Here is a 3,197-nt window from a genome sequence, read left to right as displayed (position 1 = left end):
GATTGTTTTCTATCGCAACATGTTGAATATCCGACTAGGCATCGGTCTGGGCAGCGGCCATCTATGCTAGATCTGGTATTCTCCCGCTATCCAAGATCAGTGTTAGACGTATCTGTGTGCGCCCCTCTTGCCAAGAGTGATCATGCGGTCCTGAAGTTCGTCATGCACACAAATTTTTCCACGCCCACGATTACTTCGCTGCCACGTAGAGTCTTCTCTGCAATTAATCTTGAAATTCTAACCGAGGCTTCCGCGCTTCTGGACTGGCGATCCCTGATGACGTTGTCCTCAATTGACGAACTATGGTCATCCCTCAAAGCATATGTAATCTGTTTGACTGACCAGGCAGTTCCCGTTGGGCTTCCCAAGAGGAAGAAACAAAAGCCCTGGGTGACGAAGAAGGTTAAACGAGAACGTCGACTCAGAGATATTGCTTGGGCTGAATTCAAAAATCTGGATTCGACTGCAGCTTTTGAGGTGTACAAAACTCAACGAGACCGAGCCGTGAAAATTGAAAAGAAAGAACGCTTCAGTTATGAATACAAAATCGCGGCAATGCCAGTAGCAATCCAAAAACCTTCTTTGCCCATGTCCAGCGGAATTCCCGCTTGAACAACCAGATTGCAACGTTGGTAGACTCAACAGGCGTATCGATTGAGGACCCTTATCAACAGAGTCAATTATTTGCTGAGGCTTTTTCAACTATTTTCAAACAAGATGATGGTCGTGACCCCCTCCATTTGATAGATCGGTACCTCCAATGCTTCGATTGATCATCACGCGGGACGAAGTCAAGTGTGTTATTCAAGGCCTCGATGTCAACAAGGGTCACGGCCCTGACGCATACACCCACGGGTTATCAAAGCGTTGGCTCCGGTCATCTGCGAGCCCTTAACACGACTATTCAATATGTCATTGGCGACGGGTGTTATACCTGCAGACTGGAGAACAGCGATAATCTGCCCAATTTTCAAGAAAGGGAGCCGCGAAGACCCGCTTAACTACCGACCGGTTTCCCTTACATCAATAATCAGCAAGATGTTCGAAACCATCCTTAAGAAAAGTATGATGCTCCACCTCCTAAACACAGCCTCGATCACTGATTCCCAACACGGCTTCGTGCCGAAGAGATCATGCTTGACCAACTTACTAGTAATGGAAGAATTGGTGACGCGCATCCTCGATGATAGTGATGCTGTTGACATCGTTTTATTGGACTTTGCCAAAGCTTTTGACTCGGTAAACCACCGCCTACTACTTGTCAAGCTTCAAGCATATAGTTTCCATCCGGATATTGTACGATGGGTTGGTGCCTTCCTCTCAGATCGCTCCTTCCAAGTTCAAGTTAATGGTTCGCGGTCCGACGTCTCCAGTGCGAGCAGTGGCGTGCCTCAAGGTTCAGTGCTTGGGCCCTTGTTTTCTTAGTCTTCATAAATGACTTGCCCGACGACCTCACGCAACAAACCCTTCTATTTGCCGACGATATCAAACTGGTCGCTCCTCGCGGTAGTATAGAGGATCTTCGTCGATGCCTCCACCAAATTTGGAAGTGGTCTAACGATTGGGACCTGTGTCTGAACGTGTCAAAGTGCTGTCATCTGCCTGTCGGCTCTACTCCTGCAACTCAACTTGATTTCGAGCCGGTCGTCTGCTGCTGGAGAGGACCGATCAAGTAAAGGACCTGGGTATCTTGGTAGATTCCTCCTTTTCGCCTTCGGCCCAGTGCGTCCATGCTGCCAACAAAGCGCGCGGAATTCTGTTTTTGATTCGACGGTCATTCGGAATGCTCACAGCAGCCATATTCCTGCCACTCTATGTCACGCTGGTGAGACCCATATTGGAGTATGGGATTCAAGCCTCTTCTCCTTATCTTCTCAAAGACATACAGCATCTCGAAAGAGTCCAGAGGCTGGCTACCCGCATGGTTCATGGTCTCAAAAATTTGTCCTACGAAGAAAGGCTGAGGACGCTCGACCTTTATTCTCTTGAAAAACGCCGCCGCCGCCGTGGTGATCTCATTCTCGCCCACAACATCATAAGCGGGAAGTGTAACCTCTCGAAAGAGCTGTTCTTCACTCCTGCTCCGGAGCGTCGGCTGCGGGGTCATTCCGAAAAGCTCTACCTGCGACGATTTCATCTCAATCGAAGGAGAGGAGCTTTCTCCGTCCAGGTTGCGGATCCGTGGAACAAGCTGCCAGACGAGATGGTGAAGATGCCGACGACCGCTTTGTTCAAAGCCTCCCTTGACCTCAAGTGGCCTGAACTCTTTACATGAACACCACCCTGTACTTAACTCAATGTCCCCCTACATGGCCTTGCTGTTTGCTTTTGAGCCAAATTAACTAACTAACTAACTAACTAGAAAGGTTAAACGAGTTAAGCAGAGGTCATACTTCTATTTAGGAGGGAAAGGTAAAAAAAAATGTTGAAAATTATAAAAATGAGGTAATGACAGAACAACAATCGAAAATATCCGTTTCTCAGAACTATACAAAAACAAAAAAACAGAAGTGAAAATGTCGAAATTTGGCTTTAAAAAATGCACAGGTAAAGAATATTCACACAGACAACAGCTTCGCTTGTAACTATGGAAACAGGCACCAATGTCCTCTGTGACATTCCTTTGGCTAAATTACCCAAATTTATTAATCTATGTTGAAACCAAAACTAAATTTCATTTTTTCCGTAACTAGCACACAAAACTAAATCAATTACACCAAATTTGAAAAACTGGAACAAAATGATATATGTATGTATGTATGTATGTATGTATGTATGTATGTATGTATGTATGTATGTATGTATGTATGTATCTCTCTCTCTATCTCTCTCTCTCTCGCTATATATATATATATAATTAATACGCATGCAAACATACATACTATATATATATATATATATATATATATATACAGGGTCAGGCAAAATGATCTGACACATTTGTAGGTTAAATAAAAGGCATTGTTTTTCGTTTCTTTTTCAGTTGCTGCTGCCATGAATTGGACTGGTGAGCATCGCGCTTTCATTGTGGAAACGTTTATCAAAACAAACGATTTTGTAACTGCAACACAAAGAGCGTTCCGTTTGCACTTCAATCTTGGTAGACATGATCCCGTACCAGCTCGAAACACGATCTTGTTATGGGTTACCAACTTCAGAGCTACTGGATCTGCATTGAACGAAAATCAACCGGCCGA

The 3,197-nt window shown here is 44.8% G+C and overlaps 1 protein-coding gene across 1 annotated transcript in view; it reads right to left on the bottom strand.

Moving 5' to 3' along the window:
- The window catches only part of LOC115217655 (gremlin-2-like), a 112,252-nt gene that overhangs the window by 34,876 nt on the left and 74,179 nt on the right, over window positions 1-3,197 (bottom strand). The gene's annotated exons all lie outside the window — the stretch shown is intronic.

The sequence above is a fragment of the Octopus sinensis genome, linkage group LG11, assembly GCF_006345805.1.
Source record: "Octopus sinensis linkage group LG11, ASM634580v1, whole genome shotgun sequence".
Lineage (NCBI taxonomy): Eukaryota > Metazoa > Mollusca > Cephalopoda > Octopoda > Octopodidae > Octopus > Octopus sinensis.
Note: the sequence above shows the minus strand (reverse complement) of the source record. Positions and strands in the feature narration are given on the sequence as shown.